Source organism: Eupeodes corollae, chromosome 2 (genome assembly GCF_945859685.1).
Source record: "Eupeodes corollae chromosome 2, idEupCoro1.1, whole genome shotgun sequence".
Classification (NCBI taxonomy): domain Eukaryota; kingdom Metazoa; phylum Arthropoda; class Insecta; order Diptera; family Syrphidae; genus Eupeodes; species Eupeodes corollae.
In genome coordinates, this window is record NC_079148.1 from 53397885 (window position 1) to 53419324 (window position 21440).

Here is a 21440-nt window from a genome sequence, read left to right on the forward strand (position 1 = left end):
CAAACAGCAAAAGGATGTATGTATGTGATGAGTGTATGCTGAGGGTAGGAGGAGGAGAAGGATATATCTTTAGATACCTATACATACCCGCGTGCTAATGTGACAAAAAGACACATCCTCGCATGAAACGCATTATCATCCTCCAAACAAAATGTCAACTCTCCGCATCCAAGGATAATGAAACATCATCATCATCGTCAATATCCTCTCCGCTTTATTTGTTGCCCGCGCGTATCCTTATCCTATGTTATTGTCCCTGCCCCTCTCTCTGTCCCTGTCCCTATCCTAAATGGGAATTCTTCGTCAGTGTGTCCTTTTAAAATAGCTTTCATGTCGATGACTAACGCCTGTCAAACTCACATTAGGGCTCTGAAGCTGATGTTGCAAATATTTACGCATAGGAATTTTTACAAAAAAAAGTGTATAAGTATAGGTTAGGTATATATTTATGTTTTTATATTGAGAGAGGCAAAATAGCTTGGGTGAGTTAAAGGAAATGAAAGGTTAGGCAGGCATAGAAGGACAGTAGGAAGATGAAAAATTAATTGCCATTAATCTAAGTTCCGGTAGGTATAATGTGGAATATTTTTGTTTTAAATAAGTCCATCTTATATGTATTTGAAAGAAGAAATGTTAAAATAGTTCCCCTAACAAGCAAAATTCTAACAACTTTTTTTTTGGCATACCATACCTCCACTGCGTATACATAATTATTTCTTCGTATTTATAAATGTTTGATTGAAAAACTAGCTATCTTTTAATTTAATTTATTTACGACCAGTAAATAGATACAACTTTATTAAGTTTATTATAATTTATTAACATAGTTCGACAGTAAAAATATAAAATTTGAATTAAAATACCACCTCGAAAAAATGGGCTCGTACTTCCTCCATGATCCCGTCTGATTTGTTTATTTAAAACAAAAAAAGTAAAGAATGAACTATAATCAAATGAATATACCAAAAATTGGAATTTTGCGTTTTTTTTTTGTTTTTTCCAAAAAAAATCGAAATATTTGGAATTTTTGCGTGTCGATAGTTCATTCTATGGGTTTACATGAGCTGAATCCAACCCGTTTTTGAAATACGATGGAGGAAAGTTTGAAAAACACAGTTTTGGGAACAACTCGTTTAAAGTTTCAAGTCCTCAACTTACCTATTAATCCGCGATGCCTGGTCCATAGAGAATTCCTTCCTCTTCTTCTTGAAACTCTTTTAAAGCAGATTGTTCAATTCTGGCTTGTTTAACCGCATCACTTACGCGCCGCTCAGAACGTGAGATTCGCTTTTCATCACGTCTCTTAACATAAGTATGGGCTTCGCGGCCTATAGGGTATCCCATAACCGACATTACTTTCGAAATACCTCCAAAACCTTCATTAAAGATGATAACTGATAACTGAGCCAGAATGGAGATGCTTTGGAGCAAAAGTCCAAATAAACGAATTGAAAGATTCTGCACCTTCTGGGCAATATTGGTGTTGAGGGTTTTCATCTGAAGAACATTTGTGATAATAAGTTGCCCAAACTTTCTTCTTCATATTTTCAAGCGAGTCTGGATGAGGTCGAAAAGCTAATCCGTAGAATTTCGTTATTTCCTGAATAACTTTATCAGTAAGTTTACCTGTTCCTTTTCCACTGATTCCTTTATTTGTTTTATATTTTTTAACAGCCCGAAGTCGTGTTCCCATTTTTCTTCGTGATCCACACATTCTTTTTTTTATTACTACAGTATCTCCATACGGTTTAGCATCTATGATTCCTTTGTAAGTTTTACTGTCACCATCGCCGATGTATGTAATATACTTTACCCCATATTTTTCCATGGTATTCAAAAACATTTGCGTGATAGCACTTATTTCCATTTTACTGGATCTTTCGGTATGGTTTATGGTGCATTCATCTACATGCGTTTCATACCACATTTCGTACTTTAAAGAGTCCGCTGTTTTTTTACATTTCCACTTATTACATGCACGACAAAAACTACTCATAACCATACTATCTACGACTAACACCTTCCCGGTGTACTTTCCAAACAATGTAGAAGCTCCAAATAGAGATGAAAAGCCTCTTTTCTTCCAGGTACCATCACCAGACACAGTCAATTCATCCTTTGTTTTTCCTGCTTCTTCATTCAAAGTTTTTTCTTGCGTGACAGCGAATGATAATACAGTTTCACACAGTGAAGATGTGGTTTTTCAGTAGTGCAGTATAAGTTGAATTTCCAATACTCGAACACATGTCCATGAAGCTGCAGAAAAGATTTATTCCTTCGTGACCAACTCCTAATAATCGCATCACAAATGCAAATCGGCGATTAACTTCAAACGCATTCTCAATCAACGGGCCCGAGTTTATAACTGTTTGTTTTTCACACTCACACGAAAATTTAATTATGAAACCTAACCCTCGAAAACTTGATTGGGAAATAGATAAATCGCTTCTACAAGTTTTGCATACAACCATTTCAGAAATCGCAGTAAACACAGAAACAAACACCAAAATGCAATACGCAAAATTCGAAGCGATAGGAACCTCCATGTTCATTCCATTTTTGAGTTTTTTTTTGCCGAAGCTGAAGTAAATTCCGTTTCATTTTGGGTGCTAAAACGATTTCCACAAAAATTTCTTTTTTACTACGACTAGGATGAACATTTCCACTCGTACTTCCTTTACGTCCACTCATTATGAAAAAGAGTAATTTTGAGTTGTTGCACTCTTCGACGTTGAACCAAAACTAAAATTACTTAATAAATAACTTAAAATATTTAATAACGGCAAAATTTTTATCAACTATAGAAATTCCCGTTTAAGCCTAAAGAAAATGTATAAACATACATACATATATTCATATGGTATAAAGCCGTCCGTACTCAATGTTGACTGCCAACTCAGCGCTCTGAACAGCTGCTTATTCTAACTGCTGTATCTTTAAAAAGACTTCGAATTTTGAAAAATTCCTTTACTACATTATTCTACACATATTAAACTAGCAAATTATTGAAAAAAATCGATTTTTTGAACCCATCACATGGTATGACCCCCTTAAGCTCAATTCTAAAAGAAAAAATGTTTCACCTGTTAAAAGCAATATTTTTTCTAAAGTAATTATTTTCCAACAGGAATTTGAAAACTTTGTGAGGTGGTTTTTGTGTTTTCTTTTTAAATCCCTTTTACCAAATCAATAAGAATAGTAAAGAGTTTAATAACTTGTGCATTTGCTTTAACTTGTTTATGGAAATAAAATTTGAATCAATACCAATCCATAGAATATCCAAAATCTCCGAAATTGAATTTTTGAATGATAATGAGAGAAACTTCAAACTTGTTTTTGCCTTAATTCAAAATGTTGATAATCAACGCAAGACCCTTTTTTTAAAGAATTTAATTTATTAGTTTTTGAAATATAGGATTTAATATTAAGGTAGCCTTTGTTATCTGCAGTGCGCTGCAGTGGAGTATAACAATCCCTAGTGAAAAAAAGTAAACGAATTATCGAACTTACCTTTTTTATTTTCATTTAATTTGTGATGATTCATTGCAGTGAGTTTTTTTTTTATCAATGGATGCATTTCCTAGACTCTCTTCTGCAACTTGTTGCTATTGTTGTTTTTCTAAGAATTCCTATAAACAATACTTTTTTATCTCCTTCTTTGGGTTGAGTTTGGAGATATTCTTATTTCTGCTGCTTTTTCGTTTTTAAGGTTTTCTATAGAGAATGTTTTCTCAATATTCCCGTTCAAAAGATAACAGCAACTAAATAAATAAAATAAATTAGGTGATGCAACAGTAAGTTAAGAACTAGTGACTAGTAAGTCCGAACGGCTAATTTGAGAAAGAGTTTTTTATGACACGAATTACTCTTGGAGAAATTTTCAGGCAGTACCCGTCAAAAAAAACTTAAGATGGCACCAGCAAGAATTGAACCCAAGACCTCTGACATAACAGTCCAACGCACGAAATATCACGCCACGAGTTCTACAGAAACTAGATTTAATAAATTCAAGTATGAATCTTCTGTAAAAGTTAGTTTTATACAGAATTTGAATGATGGTATAATAATTATTTTAATAAGAATTTTAAAAAGAAAGCTATTATTAAATTAAATGAAGGAGCTCAAGATATGCTAATTTAAAAAAAACGTCGTTATAAACTTCGGTATTGTTCATGTATCTCGAAGATCTATCACTGTAGAGTTAAACATCGAAAAACTGTTCAAGCTGTTCTAAATAATAAAAATCTTTGTTCTAGCACTTTTAGAACTCTTTATTTGCATTAATCACTACATTAATAAACAATGAAAATACACCTTCCAAGAATTTTAAGCCACTTTATCTTGTTTTGCATTTATATATTTTTTGAAACATTCGATTTATCAATAGTTTCAACTATTCCCTTATTGGTTACCCACATGAGTTATCTGTATTTTTGATGAATTTTTGTAGGTCAATTCCTTAATGTGTTTACTGATCTCTTAGTCAATTAAGTGATTTGACACAGAAACTTAAAGAGAAGAGATGTCCTTCTTAAAAAAGTAATCGAAGGAAATTCCTTTCATTAGCTACGAATTACATTTATTGGAAAAAAGTATTCTGTGATTTGTTCCTCTTTTCTGATATTTCTATGTTCTGTACAACTTCTATACCTATCTATCTTCGTATCAAATAAGGCTTTTACATCTACTAAATTCTTTTGAATTGATGGAACTGAATGCGGTAAATAATATTGAGATAAAATTGAATTTAGGCCAAGGATGAAAGTAAATATAGTGCTAAAGTACACACATTAGCATTCTGAATGGAGTCTTTTACTTTATATATTATATAGTGTATATAAGAACTTATATACCTACTTTAATCATCATCGAGAAAAGTAATCATTTTGTTAGTGACCTAAGGTATGTTCTATGATACTATGTACATAGGTCTGGTAAAAATAAATAGATTATCTTTATTTCTGAGAAATTGATTTCTAACAAATAAAATTTGTATGGAAAAATGGTATACAGCAAATATTGTACTCACATAAAATGAAAGAAAATCATAGTTACAGACTTATACGAGTAAAATAATATGATAACGACTTTTGCTTTCAAATGAGGTAGGTGATTTCGTATCCCACATATTTGGTAACAAAAATTCCCAGAAAGAGAACAATGTTTCTTGTTAATCAAATTTAATATAACAATCTTCTTCTGACTTCTTATAAATCAATAGTAATTTATTGATTCTTTACTGATATTATATACGCTTTTTAGATTTCGGCTTTTATAGCTCTTTATTCTACAACCGGTTAATTTTATTTAGATCTTCTACTTTGTTCTTAAAAGCAAAACTTATCGTTGGTCAAAAAACTTCAATTCTGAGTGGTTTAACCGTTTCGTAGAAGGTTTTAAATTAAAACAATACTTCTGTTACAATTTTATGGTCCGGTTTAAGCTATCGAAGGAATGTACAAGTATATTAGCAAATGCTAAAGTATACGGTTTTAAATTCTACAGACAAAATCGAATATTCCTGCCGGTTGATAAGAATCGTTCTAGAAGTTATTTGTGCTACAGTAGCCGACACTATCTTTTTTCATCAATAAATGAGTGGATTCGAAATCAGTGGGAGCCAATGTAGCAAAGATATAAGGATTTACTTTTTCTTACTTCTCGGTTTTAAACCAACTTTTAATAACTATTTGGATGTTATAATCTTCTTATAGTTGAGTTAATAAAAATTCGATTACGGTCAAGAAAACCAATAATTTCAAAAATATATTGAAATATTTTTTCGAAATTTGTGGTCCATTACAATGCAATTTATGAATAAACCGATACATTAATAATAGTTACTAGTATTATAACCCAAACACTGTTTTGACTCCAACCCTCTGCAGGCAGCAAGTCAACTATTTCAAATGAGAATGGATTTATTTCCTTGTATTAGTTCTGTGTCCGCTTAAAAATTCCATGTTCAAGTTGAAACTATTAGAAACTGTTTTACATTCAATCTTTTGTTGTGCTCTGTTTCATATTTCAAAATCAATCACGCACAGAAAAGCTTTTCGTCTTCTATGTTTCTATGTTTGAACTTTTAATACAATTAGACATTAAGGAAGATATTAAATATGCCCTACCATTGCCAAATGATACATAAATGTACAGATAGTATATCCAATACTATTTAGCTGAAGAAATATGATATTACACTTCAATTAAGAGAAAGAACAAAATCAAAATTACCTACTGGACTTTCATGTTGAGTTCTTGGGTCAAGTTCATATCGTACAAATACAAGCATTTGTATTCAATGATGGTGATGGTCGTGAAGACGACAACAAAACCAAACAATCAACCACACGTTGCTCGACAACGACGACGACCGAAGACGACGTCAACAATGACTACGACGACGTTGAAGAAGAAATAAGAAATAATAATAATCCGGAAATAATTCTGCAACCCATTTTGTTGTATAAACTTATACACCCGTACCTACAACATGATATGTTGTAGCTTGTAGATATGTGCGGTTGGCTTGGCATAGGTACAACCCTCACATATTCTAGGTCTCACCCTTAACATCGCCATTTTGAGTCAGAGCTTGTTATTTCCGGCGGTGTGCACCATGTGAGAGAATACGATTACAGAATAATAGGATGTAACATCCATAAACGGCCAAGTCAAGCAAAGGCGGGGAGAGTCTCGATGCTTAACGGCTAGGAACTGATTACATCAAAAGCGCAAAAGGACTTCTATTTGACTTAATGGTATTTTAGTTTAGTTCAACGATGTGCGTTATTTGCCAAAACGACTACAACAACGGTTACCTACGATGACGACGACGACGACGATGATGATGATGACGACGCCAAACAAAGACGATCAAAACCAAGAACACTGAGGACTTCGAGCTTCGACTACTAGTACCTCCGTACATATGTATAAACGAGGAACTCACATGTGTTTTGGGATTATGTCCTTTCAGCACCACAACGACAATCGTATGAATAGGCTGCTTTTCTCCACCTCATCTATAAGCAATTGATTTGATACACGGCTTTATATATATTTATAAGCATGTATGAGTGTGTATATTTTCTAAAGGTTTCGATTGTGCCTCTCATATCCTCAATTGAAGATTTGATTTAGTGGATTCAATTGAACGCCGATTCCGATTTGGCTTTACGTGCAAATCTCTTCTCCACTTCAAATGAGATGTACAAAATTTTCGATTTCAATTCCGGAAAATGATGATGACGCCATCACCATCATCATCGATAATAATAATGATGATCATCATAATGACGTCTAACACAGGATTACAAGCTCAAACAACAATAAATGATAACATACCCATATACACACACATATGTGTACCTTTTATATCTACCTATATATGTATGTTAAATTGTATGTTGGATTTTATAGGTACAAATACAATAACATAGATGAAGGTGGTTTTCCTCTTACATACATAAATATAAAAATAAAAACACAAAAGCTGTAAGGTCGGAAAACTTTCGAATAACATAATACCTAACTATGCTATATATCGAAGATTACCAACGTATAAGATGGTGGTAACACAAACAAAAAAAAGAGTGCGGCAAGGGTATTAGAAAAATGCTATTGGATTATTGCGGTCACTTTCAAAGACTGTTGTATGGATATTATGGTTTATACTATACATAGGTGTAGATCTAAGAGACCCTTAAGGATTTATAAACGATTTTCTTATGGCAATCGATTTAACACATCATAAATAATAATCTCTTTTTACTGTTCATTTCGCCAAGAGACTTTAGTTCATTCATATTGGGTTTTTTGATACTGATGTTGAGGTTTTTGTATACCTATAAAAGTTTTGTTAACGATGTGTCAAAACGTTATGGGAATCGATTAAATGAATTTTCATTTGCTAAACCTTTATAAAGTCAAATATTAAAATTTATTAAACAAAAAAATTAGCCATTTAGGTGAGTTAAAGGCGCAACAGCTTTTATCGAATGAAAATTTTTGATTATTTAACTTTTTTCACGTTTTAAAAGTCCTTAACTTATTTATCTTTTGCTTGCTTTCAGAATTAATAGTTTGAAAAAAACACTCTTTTTGATCCTTATGAAAATATTAGTTCGTTTGTTATTTTTAAAAAAAATTAAATTTTTTATAATTCTAAGAAATTCTAATATGGACCAAAAAGCTTTAAGCCGTTTGAGGGTGAAAGTAGAACAAAGTTTATTTTTAGAATTGAAAAGTACAAGCAATAAAAAGTTCTAGAACAACTATTTTATCATAAGCTTATACAAAATGTATACAAAATTTGTAGGGTAGTGCAGTTTTAACAAATAAAACTTTTTTTTTTTTATATTCAGCAGATCTTTATTAAAGTATAGAGATGAATAAACTAAAAACACAATATAAATTAAATGATTTCCACGGCTACGGTCGCAACACATTAACCTTTTTGTGAAATTTCAAATGACTAATGACTATAACTTCCCAAATAGTTTCTTGAATTAAGTGTGGAGCATAAACCTTATCTCTCAAGTGGCTTTAATGTCAAAAAGTCCAAAATTGTCTAATTACGAAGTCTCGGTGGTCAATTGTTATCACCTCCTCGATAAGTATCTAACCCGGTTAAGAAACTTTTCTTGCAAAACAGCAATGATTTTGTAGCTTCTATATGGTACGCAGTGACCTCTTGTTGAAATTAAATTATATTCACATTAATATCTTCCAATTCCTTCCGTGAATAAGCTCTAATCATAGCTCGTAAGTGTTAAGATAAAGTGGCATTTCAATAATTTTTGATTTTCCGAGCCTTTGCTCATAAAATTTTCCTCAAAAATAAAAATACACCCTCTACTGAAGGTAAATATATCAATAAAGCTACAAAAAAGATCTTATTATGTACATAATGTAATTATAATTTTGATTTTAAAAATTTTCTTCGATTATGGAATTTCTGCAACGCAGCGCAGCAACAACATAATTATGTAATATATCCCATCCTCTCTCCCCGTTTAATATATCAATCACCTCGTCATCATTCAGGCAACTCTTCTCAAAATACCTTATCCGAAACTCCTTCAAAACAGGGCATATTGCAATGAAATGATAATTATCTTCTTGCGTCTTCATATTGCAGAGGCTGCAAAGTATTGGAAGATCAGATCTGTGCAGTACATAATTTAAATTCAATAATTCCTCTCTCGTTTTGAAAACAATGCTTATCTTATTGAATGAATTGCCGTCAAATAGGTACGTATTGCTTCGAAGGTTGTATTCAAGGCGGCTGTAAAAACATCTAAACACCGAGGATCTGGCTTCTACTACATTTCTGTCATACAGAACCTTTCCACGTTTTTCGAGAATGTCTTTGAACTTGAATCTTAGTGAAGTCGAGTTTTTATCTTGACCAATCAATAAATTTATACCGCATTTGGTTGCCAGGCTCTCCCAATCCACCATCACTGATCCTCTCGTCCGAATCATGTTATTAAGAATGATTTTTGGAATTCTTTCATTCTTCATCTCCATAACCTTGACAAAATAGTTAAAATGCACGCTAAGAGTGTCCATTATCATAGGTGGTGTCCCCGTTTCTAAATAAGGCATATAGCTTGGGGTATTTTTTGATAGACGAAAAATCCTTTTTAAAAAGTATCGCAAAAATTTCTCTACGGCTTCGAAAGAAAGATAACCACTGACTTGCGCTCCATATAAAAGAATCGACGCTGCTGTAGAGCGGAATAATCTTGGCTTTGCACTATGTTCGATGTAATTGTTCTTGAGGCATCGCTCCCATACAGCAGAAACCGCTCGTTTTGCTTCTGATAATTTTCCGTTCAGGTGCCTCATCATGTTAAGGTTTGAAGTTATAAGGACCCCAAGGTATTTTTACTCTCGCACATTTTCCACATTAAATGTCCATTTTTCGTTTTTCGAGAGTCTTCCCCCTCTTCCTCTGAACACCATCATTTTAGATTTTTGTAAGTTTACTAACAGGTTCCAGTGTTTGCAGTAATCTCCTAGTCTATTCACCATAAGTTGCATTCCAACCACCGTTTCAGCAAAGAAGACTATATCATCTGCACATATAAGCGCAGGAATCGTTGTTGCCCCAACTTGTATTCCACCTCTGACTGTATCCGTTATGTCATTAATGAACAGCACAAAAAGCAAGGCACTTAGAATACAGGCTTGTTTTAGGCCCATTGTTGTTGGAAACTCCTCTGATAGAGCAACTCCATCCCATACGCATGCTGTGTTCATATTGTACAACGCTTTTGAATATTAATAATCCTACTGGACAGTCTTAATTTAAATAATTTATAGAAAAGCGCTTCTCACACAATTGAGTCAAAGGCTGCACGCAAATCAACAAAGAACGCATATAATTTCTTCTTTTTCTTCAAGTAAGTATCAGCAATATTGCAAATTGAAAATATTGGTCTTCTGTCCAGTAATTTTTTCGGAATCCCGCCTGGTATTCGGACAAAATTTTTCTCTCATTAACCCATTGCGTTAGCCTTCTGTGAATCAGACCGGCAAATAGTTTAGCACTGGAAGGAAATCCCCCTGTAGTTTAATGGATTTTCGTGGTTTCCTTTTTTGAGGAGAGAATATGTAATTGATTTTTTAAAGCTGTCGGGAACTACTGCATGTTCGAAGATTCGGTTAAATTCAATGGATAACAATGAAATAAAGTCATCTGTTGCGTTTTTAAAGTTATTGTAATGGGTCCGATTTGTCAAATTGAAAATTTTGACATTTCTCGACGTTTCAAGGTCCCTAGAATCGAAATAAAAGATTTTTAGAAAGATGTCTGTGCGTGCGTGTGTACGTACGTTTGTACGTCCGTACGTTCGTACGTTCGCGACGTTTTTTTCGTCGTCCATTGCTCAAGAACCAGAGGAGATATCGACTTCAAATAAATTTTGTTATACAGATAATAAGGCAGAAAGATGCAGAAAGGGCTTTTAAGAAAATTGCGTGGGTGGTTTTTTTACCATAGCAGTTTGAAAAAAAAGTGAAAATTTTGGTTAACCTTAAATATCTTACGAACCAAAAACGCTAGAAACTTGAATTAAATTTTATATAATATATTGTAACGTGATACCAAACAAGTATATTTTTTAAAAAAAATCAATATAACGTTTTTTTTATAAATCAATAAAACTGAAAAAAAAAAAATTGCCACCTCCAAAATTTTACGACTGAAATATGATTTCATCTCTAAAACAATTTTGTGCAACGAAAAATAATGTTTTTGACATCTGATAAAATTTTGAAAAAAATCGAATTGACAGTTTTTTTTACAAAAATAAAAACATAAAAAAAAATGTAAAAAAATTGGTAAAAATTGATTTTCGACTCAAATATCTTTTCAAAACTTTGAGATATTGGCTTTAATTTACTTTTATCTTTTAAAACATCTTGTTGTAAACATTCAGTTAAAGTTTGAAAAAAATCGATTTGACAGTTTCTGTACAAAAAATTAAAAACCGAAAAAAAACTTTGGGATAGTAGGTTCTTACTAATTTTTTCTTATAAGAAATATTGTTTTCAACATTAGGACAAATTTTGAGAAGAATCGAATTGACAGTTTTTTTACAAAAAAAATAAAAACCTGAAAAAAAATGTATAAAAGTTGGTAAAAATTGATTTTCGACAAATAGCTTTTCAAAAATTAAAAATATTGGCTACAAACTTATTTTATTTCAGAGAAAATATTGTTTTCAATATTCAGTAATTTTTATATAAAAATCCAACAGTCCGTTTTTTTCATAAAAAATAAAATCTACAAAAAATAGTACGCAAATTTGGTAAAAATACATATAGACAAACTTTTAAGCAAGACAAATCGACAGACGGGATGGGAAGTTATCAGTGTGGGTCGCATCCCAGCCTCTTTTTCACTTTGGAGTTCGATATGACTTCTTGTAATTCCCGAAACTCAAAAGAATCGTCTAGAATTTCATCCAAGATTAGTGGTTTAGCATATTGGACCAGTGGTGAAATTATCTCTGAATTAAGAAGGTTTTTGAAGTAGTTTTTTAAACTTGATGCTTGAAAGCCTTAGGCGATGATATTTCTTCCACCATTAACGCTCTCCAGAAATCGGTAAGCTGCCCTTTTCATGTAACACATTTGTTTGAACTCCCTATTTGCCTGTCAGTACAATGCCCTGAATTCTTGCGAGTTGTGTTTTCGAAAAAGCTTTAAAAATCTAAAGAATTTCTTCCCAGATTGAAGGCAATCAAAATCAAACCACTCTTGCTTAAAACTCGTTTTATTTCTTGACGAAGGACTTTGAGGGTTAGAGCTCTTAAAAATGCTTGTCAGAGAGTTTAAATACACTAGAATATTTGAATTTCTGAGTTTTTCGAGTTCTTCAGTTAAATTCCTTTGGTTTTTGTAATAGCTAATTCCAAAGGTTATAGAATAATCAACAAACCTTAGTTTTCGTAAACAATTCATGTTAAAGGTCACAATGTTCTCGTTCTTGTCCCAATAGCTAAAAACTGTCTTCGAGTTAAACGATTTCCATTTGAGAAGGTGAGTGAGTTTTGCGAACTTGAATGATGCTTTATATTTTTGCAATGATGAGTATCATTAAATTCTTGGTTTATATTTTTAGTTATTGCTTTAAGACTGTGAAAAGATGTCAGCTTTATGTCCAAATAGAAGTCTATTCACAATGAAATTCCTTGTAGGAAATCTTTTTATTTAAAATAATGATATTATCACCTAATCAACTTTGGAATATTATGTTTTTAAAATGATTGATTCGAGACACTATCATTTTTAAATCAAATCTTAACAATCAATTAAAGAATGTACCCAACAGCATTAATTCTACCTTTTATCATCAAGTTTAAGAAACATGGGTAGAAAAAATAATCATAAACGATAAATTTGTTTTCTCAAATTAATTTCTAAGTAAGATTCTCTGGTTTCTATTTAAGTCACGGAAATCAGGTATATTTCTTGTCAACCCTCTCTTATCATAAGCCCTCACAATTGGTATCATTTTTCTTCTACCTCTGCGGTTTATTCTTATGAAACAAACAAAAGCAAAACAAAAAATATATAAAACCTAATCTTTCATTTTATAATAGAAAAAGTTAAGTGCATAATCACAATAATTGCTTTTTAAAAAGTCAAGAAGCAAGTCGCGACATCAAGTTCCTAGTAGTATTTTCTTTTTGAAGAGCAAACAAAAAATAAATAAATTACCTACAAATAAAAAAAAAAAACTAAATAACAAGAAAATCTGTGAAAAAAATGTAAATAATTAAATGCTCAAGCTAGAAGGATTATACACAATACAATGCAATACAACTATACCAGCGCCAAAAGACAAAGCTCTGGAAGAAAATTACAAAAACAAAAAATACACACAAAATGAAAGTCCTTATTAAAACAGAGAAACTATAAATACATAAAAATTACACCAGACACGCTACACTTCCACTAGACAGAAATTAAACATTATTAAAAAATAAATAAATAAGAAAAATCCTTTAAGAATTATACGTCCACAATCTACATAAGTTATGTTAGCGATAGTCGAGGGTGGAAAACAATTTCTTTTTTTATTTCCATTTTTATTTTTAGATCGTTTTATCTTTTGAAATTGGTTATAATCCTTGCTTAGTTGGCTAGCTAATGCAAAAGAGTATAAGAGAGGAGTGTGGTCGTCTTGATACGCGGAAGTAGTAGGATCAGAGTAATAGTATAAAATACTCATCGTCCTGCGAAACAGAAGAAAATCCATTTCCTTTAGTCTATGACACGACACGCCACGCTGCTCTGCGCCCACTACACCATCGCAACATCCCAACGGTTGGGTGGTCTTCGCGTCGTCAGCGTCGTCGGTCGGCTGGACCTCATAGAGGAAACAGAAACAAACAGCAAAGAGTATGACCAAAGCTAAAGTTTTTAAGTTTTCCGCAATAAGGCTCCAGTATAATAATATTTTCTTTTATATATTTTTTCTTGGTTTTCAGTAGAGAAGAAGCTATCCCATGTTTTTATATGCGACTTAATTCATTGCATATCCTGGCCATCGGCCGCACCCGGGTCTGGATTTCTTTTTCTTCAATGATCCTGTTGAATTTTAGGGGGCGTTTGTTTAAGTGTTGAAAACTTTTCTTTGCTTTAAAAAATCTTGTATATCATGTGGAGGCTTCGTAGAACTGTCAGACGTCCTTTGCAAAATCTTGTAGTCCGCAAAATAGGTACCTAGTGTGTAAGTGTATAGTGTATGGTGTGCGTTCTTTATGTTTTTATTTAAAGTCATATTTTTCTTAGAGTAAATGTCTGTCAGCTTTCATAGTTTGTTTTGCTTTTCAAATTGTTTTTTTTTCTATTTTGTGTTCCTTGATTCCGTATGCTGTGGTTGTGGTCTTATGCTTTTGCATCTGACTCCCTTTTGCTTTGGCAACAATACACACAAAGGCTCTGTGGCGAAGGACATTAACTTAACTCTTCCGTTTATTCAGTGCCTTCCATTCGGCAGTTTAAAGTCATTCATAGTGAGTGGTAGAGCTGTATAAATAGGCTTAAGGAATAGAGTCCTTTTTATTCTTTTTTTGTTTCGGTGTGTGTGTTATTATTTTCTTCCATTTACTTTTTTTAAGATTATTTTATTTCTTTTTTCTTAATCCTGCTCAAGGATTTTCCTTTTTGTGAATGGATTATCCTACAAAGTCTAATGAAGAAGCAATTTATGTTTCTTTGTGGACTTGTGTGGTATATTTACATTTGACCCTGAGGGGGGAAAACATCACATCATCATTCACTGATGCAAACATGTAAAATGTATTTTCTTTTTTTTTGCGAAGAAAATTATTTTACAAGATTCTGGGGAGGTTATAAAATGAGACGTCTACCTACACGTTTTTATGGTTGAATGAAACTTTATCTGTTTCTGTATTCCTTTGCCTACGCTATACGCATCAGTACTTTTACTGCAGGTAGATAGGAAGGATCCTATAAGGAAGTTCAAGGAAAACATCATATGCGTGTTCGTTCACGGAAGGCTTTCATTTAAGGAAACTTTTAAATTTTTAATCATATGTATGCAAGTTTTTTTGTTTTATTTTTTTATTTTCTGCAGAGTAGAAGTTTGCATGACTTAAGATTTTGTTTTGTTTAAAAAAAAAAATATACAGTGTACGAAATTAATATACCTATTGTAAAGATTTTTCTTTACTATTGTTTTTTTTAACTTAAAAGAACATTTTTGGTACTTTTAGGACTAAAAGTGTATAAGCCCGCTAAGCACTTTCTCAAATAGCAGTTGCGTCATTAGTATTTTGTTTCAAATTAATGTGCTTTTGAAGCCTAAAATTTAATTTGTATTAAGACTTACAAATTGTATTATAAGCTCGTATGAGGAGCTATTTAATAAGTTTTTTTTTCGTAATAATTGCACTTAACTAGACCAAATGGGTCCTTTCTGTATGCTTTCTATACAATCAATAATCACTTCGATTTGAACTTTGAAGTAGATGAGGTGTAAACTGTTACTAAAGTTCTTGAAGATGGTTATTTACTTTGGGTTAAGTTATTGGTTCAAATGAAAACATTAAAATTTCTTAGCTTGTTCAATGTTCTTTTAATATAAGTTGGTCGTTTTGTGAGATTTACAGATTTTTTAATACATTTTTTCGTTGACTGTATTTTATAAACGAGTAGAGATACCTACTTCAAATAAAGTTGTATAGATAAAACCATCAATAAGGTCTAAAACACTTTAAAACAAAATCAGTATATAATTTTGTAATATGTCAAATAAATAAAATTTGAAAATTACTTAAAACAATCATTTATGAATTTTAGCAGATTTTTTTTAAAATTTTTATTTTTAATACAAAAACACCTGTTGAGTTTTTCTAAAACCATTATTTTACGGTCACAACAAAATTTATCTTAGGTTAGGTAAGGTTAGAGGGGCTGTCCAGATGTCCATTGTGATACCACTAATGAGGTTACTCATGGGAGAGTAATGAACTTAAACAAACCATTTTGTACTTTTAATAAAGTTAGAGAGATATTTTGTGTCTATCGTTGCCAGTTCACTGGTATTATCGAAGAAGGGATTACCGAGAAAGTTATTCCTTCTAATGTAGAGTGCTGGACATGTATATGGAAGGTGTTGGACTGTTTCCTCTTCCTCCTCGTCCATGCAGCTTCTACAGAAGTCATTTTTGTATACCCCTAGCCTCAGAGCATGTCTTCCTATGAGACAGTGTCCTGTTACTACTCCAATTGTAGAGCTTATACTTTGTCTGCTCTGGGATATCAAGCCTTTTGACCGTTTTAAGTCTATGCTCGGCCATATTTGCTTGGTTGCTAGGCAGGTGGTACTCTGTGATCATCTAGCATTTGTTGATTCTAGAGCATATTGTTTCAGAAGATATTTGCATGTAGCAAGTGGTGTTCCTATGTTATGTTTTTGTCTAACATTAGGCAGAAGTCTTCCGTTTTTGGCGAGCTCATCGGCTTTGCAATTTCCTGGAATGTCTCTGTGGCCCGGCACCCAAATGATGTGAATACTTAACTGTTCCGTCACCTCATTCAGAGATGATCGACAATCATGGACTATTTGAGAATTTGTGGAGACAGACGCGAGAGATTTAAGAGTGGCTTGGCTGTCCGAGAAGATTCGTATATCCTTGCAATATATAACGTTTTCTTTGAGCCAGGATAGTGCTTTAATCGCCATTACTTCTGCCTGGAATACACTACATTGATTGGGTAGTCTGTATGATAGACTGAGATTTAGTTGTTCCGAATAGATACCACTTTTCAACTCCGTGATCGGTCCATGAACCGTCTGGTATAGAAGTGTACCGCATCGTCTTCCAGGGGTCTCTCTTCTTCCCAGGAGGATCTTGAAGGGATGGACACTACTGAATATCGAAAACAATATTTTCTGTGAAATAAAAATAGTTTGGAGACAATATTTTTTAATTTTTAAAAGCTTTTTTGAGTCGTAATAAATTTTTACCAAATTTTAGTATTGTTTTTTTGTGTTTAGGGTTTTATTTTTTGTAAAAAAAACTTTCAATTCTATTTTCCTCAAAATTTTACTGAGTGCTGACAACAATATTTTTTAAAAGATAAATGTAGTTTAAAGCCAAAATTTTACTTAAAGTTGAAAACAATGTATTTTGAAATATCTCAAAGTTTTGCAATGCTATTTTAGTCGAAAATCAATTTTTACCAACGTTTATTATTTTTTTTGTTTAGGTTTTTATTTTTTGTAAAATTGTTAATTCGATGTTTCTCAAAATCTGTCCTAATATTAAAAACAATATTTGTTATAAGTTAAAATTAGTTGGAAGCCATAATCTCAAATTTTTGAAAAGATATTTGAATTGAAAATCAATTTTTACCAAGTTTGAGTTATGTTTTTTTTTAAGGTTTTTATTCTTTATACAAAAATTGCCAATTATATTATTCTCAATATTTTACCATAATGTTAAAAACTTTAGTTTTTGTTGCACAAAATTGTTTTGGAGATAAAATCATTTTGTATTCGTAAAATTTTGGGAGCGACACATTTTTTTTTGATTTATAAAAAAACTGTTAAATGGATTTTTTTCAAAAAATATTTTTATTTTGTAGAACGTTACAATATATTATATACAATTTAATTCAGGTCTCTAGCTTTTTTGAATCGTAAGATATTTAGAGTTAACCAACATTTTTACTTTTTTTAAACTGCTATGGTAAAAGCAAACGGCCACGCAATTTTCTTGAGAGCCCTTTCTGCATCTTTTTGCATTATTGTTTTTACAACAAAATGTATTTGAAGTCGATATCTCTTCTGGTTCTTGAGCTATGGACGACGAAAAAAACGCCGCGAACGTACGGACACACGCACGCACAGACATCTTTCTAAAAATCTTTTACTTCGACTCGAGAGACCTTGAAACGTCGAGAAACGTCAAAATTTTCAATTTGACAAATCGCACCCATTACAGTAACTTCCTATGGGAAGTTTGAAAGTGACCCGCTTATTTTTGTTGAAAGTCCTTTTCGCGTCTTTTGAGGTTATCTGTAAGACACAATGTATGTATATGAAGGCGATATTTATACTGGTTCTTGAGATATGATCGACGTATAAACGCCCGTTTTTAACATCGAAAACCTTGTTAAGAATACATGACTATGGAGCAGAAATTATTAAAATCATAAATGTACAAAACTTTCCCGTTATATGAACTTAAACGCGTGCAAAATAATTGCGTGTGTCGAGAAATTATATATATGAATATAAAATATAATATGTAATTCCTTTTATGTTATTTTAATTCATTTTTGAATTGATTACTATAAATTATACCTCCATAGATACATAAAAGTATTGGTAGTGAGAGATTCGCTATTATTCTAGTCATATATATTTATGAAGGTAGATGCGTTATAATAGTTTATGGAGTAGTCGTAGATATATTCACCACATTGTGATGCACCACCCCACCTATCCAATTCCAAACTCAACCTCATAAATTCCAAACTAAGTATTAAATCCGGTCAACTCGAACGAATATGTAGATTTTCGAATTCACATAAATGTATGTATTTTAGCATAAATTATTTCGGGCATTCACTCCTCTTTTTACCTCCTTCCACCTCTCTCCGTCTCTGTCTCTTGGTAAAAGCCTCCTAAAAATGCATGCAAATTATATGCAATGCCTCCCTCTTCAAATTAACTATATGTGATGCTGTTGCATACATCACTATCGCTATATTCACATCCCTATATGTTTGTGTATAAAACATCGCAACTTTCGAAATCAGAGGCAAATTTTGTAAAATTGGTATAGAACCGCATTCAACTGTTCTCTGCGTGCGTTGAACTGATGTACAGTTATAGGTATACTGCTAGCATCAGAAGCGCATACATTTATAAGAACAATCTGCAACAATACATTGTATATTTCATCCCTTTTGGCTTCCGCGCTTACCCCTAACCACCATCAGACCATCGAGCACCCCTCTTGAGCATACTTCACCCTCATCGAGGCTCCAACAGACCGTCCTTAAAAGTTTATTTTTTCCTTAAACACAAATAATGCAAATGGCTGCCACCAGTGCGGTAGATTTATCCACCCAGCTAGAGAAGTGAAGTGGAGCGTTACTGGGAGCAACAGGGCGAGTAGCTGGAGCAGGAAAAAGAAAATTGTAAAAACATACATATAAAATGTTTATCACAAAAACAAAAACGAAAATTCAAAAAAAAGCACAGAGGAAGAAGAGAGGAAAACAAAATACAATACCATGGAACATAACTATTCTGATCCAGTTCAACAATTTGGGTCATATCTAGGAATTTATGGATACCCATCAGTATGCATCCCTCATTCAAAGTAACCACCCGGCTTGCAACAGCCCAAATGGCCCTCATCGTCGTTCAACCACACCCACCCCCAACCTCTATCTCTGCCCCGCTCTTTTAGTTTTAATTTTTTTTTTGTATTATTATTTTTTCTTTTATTAATATCTCGTTTCTGGGTGATGGAAATTTTACACATTTAACATTCTTCGTTTTGTTTCTGTCTATGTATATACATACATAGGTTCCAACTGTTATAGTTGATATGAGTGGTACAACGATATGTCTGTCTGACTGTGTGTGGACGATGATGATGGCTGAAATTCGGCAAGATGGGGATTCATGAGAATGAAATGCATCCGATCCAGATTCAACATCAGAATCAGCTTCAGCATCAGTATCAGGACACTCACCCCGACTGACAGATAAATAAGCAACCTTTTTGTTCAGTGGCACAGATATTACTTCTGACGGACAGGGTAGATATAAGAGCGGTTATCGCCAAGCCAACTTTATTGTAGGTCGGTTTTTCAAAATATGTACTCTGTACTATATATGTATAGGTACATTCCTATTATGCTTATTCGTTTTGGCCATTGTCAGGCCAGATTTCAGTTTCAGATGTCGTACCATAAATCATATCTTTGATTGTTTGGTGGGGAGTCCAAAAACAAAAATCATCCGAAAACCTATCCCAAAACCACAATTGGTCCATGCTTATGTGTATATACTCCTCAAAAACTATTAATGGATGAAATGGTGCTATCATTTTGAAATAATTTTTTGACATTAACGAGTATGTTAATTTTGACAGATTGTTATGTCAAATGACAGTTTATTGTATGGTTAAAACAGTTCTTAATGGGGCAAGAAAGAATTTTAAACCAAAACTTTGAAAACGAGTTATATTGCACTAATGCTGAGGGTCATTAAGAGAGGAACATATTTTAGTCGCAGAATTTGATGTATAAAATTGTGTGTCGTATGACAAGGTTGAAGTTCGTAACTTTGTGTGTTTCCGCTAATACGATAAAACATGAGAAATATGGGAATCATTTTTTAATTTTTAAAATTGTAGTTAGTGTTCATAACAGTCAGTTCTGGTTACAAACAATTTTCGAGAACAGATTCAGAGTTTTTGATCAACACATTTTTTGTTTTAGTGGATACAAATTCGGTATGCAACAAAAGTTTTGTAGTTTTTTATTTCTTTAGTGCTTTTATTAAAATTGATATAAGCTTTAAATTTTTGTCAAACATAAATTAAGCTTTTTTTTTTAATTCATTATGTTAAAAGCAGTTAAATAAGTTTTAGGTGACTATCAATTATAGAAATACAAAAATTAATACAAAACCTGGATTTAAATATCGAAAATTTTTCGTATGGGTTATTTTTTAACGTTTAGTACAAGAAAGGTTTTAGACTTTCTTGTTTTCATTGTGAGGGGTATTTGGCTGTTTTGTGTTGAAAATGGTAAGGAAGTGTGAATTGATGTTGAATAAAAAGAGACAGAAAATGTTTAATAAGTAAACAAAAAACAATAATGATTTGGATCTACATTACGGGTTATTGTTGATAATTAAACGCATCTTATAAATATTACTCAGGGATAAAGAAGAACAGTCTTGAAAGGTGTTGTGTTCAGGATAATCAAATCACAAAGCAAAAATGTTTAAGGTTGAAACTTAAGGCAATTTTGTACTGCCTCATTTAAGTTATAAATGTAACACACTAAAAAAGTTATTTTGAAACACACGGCTTTAAGGTAACATATTTGATATATTTTTTAGGGAAATTCAGTCACATTGACTTTGATTAGTTTTGAACTTTTATACCTACCACTTTTATAAATGCGAGTTCTTGCTATGGTCTTTTGCATAGATAAAAAAAGCCTTGTTTAGATGAACGTAGCTTAGAAATGATACAATTGAAACTTAAAAAGGATTCAAAACCCTTATGGCAATGTGAAATATGATTTTGTGACCAGTGATTATTTCTTCTACAAAATTTACGATACTAATCCACACGAAATGCTATTCGATATCTACGTGTCATATTGTCCTTTAGTTTTTTTCTAACAGTATATGT

The 21440-nt window shown here is 32.4% G+C and overlaps 1 protein-coding gene across 3 annotated transcripts in view; it reads left to right on the plus strand.

The window, feature by feature from the left end:
• Positions 1-21440, plus strand: part of LOC129945619 (teneurin-a) — a 609733-nt gene that overhangs the window by 580006 nt on the left and 8287 nt on the right. The window lies entirely within an intron of this gene.